The sequence below is a fragment of the Triticum aestivum genome, chromosome 6A (genome assembly GCF_018294505.1).
Source record: "Triticum aestivum cultivar Chinese Spring chromosome 6A, IWGSC CS RefSeq v2.1, whole genome shotgun sequence".
NCBI classification, from domain to species: Eukaryota; Viridiplantae; Streptophyta; class Magnoliopsida; order Poales; family Poaceae; genus Triticum; species Triticum aestivum.
Window position 1 is genome coordinate 3,777,142 of NC_057809.1, and position 201 is coordinate 3,777,342.

The window sequence follows — 201 nt, forward strand, 5'->3', positions numbered from 1 at the left end:
TCTGTCCTTAGCTGTAGTGCTGTACTCATTCCTCTCAAAGCAATTCTCTTTGCCCAACTTTGCTTTATCTTCATAACTTTCAACTCCAGGGATATGTAATACACGTTGTACTATGCTTTTGAGATGAATGATATCTTGGCGCTTGGCGCCTTCTTGTGTTAAAAAAATAAAAATAAATGAAGAAACTAAAAAATAGTTCCT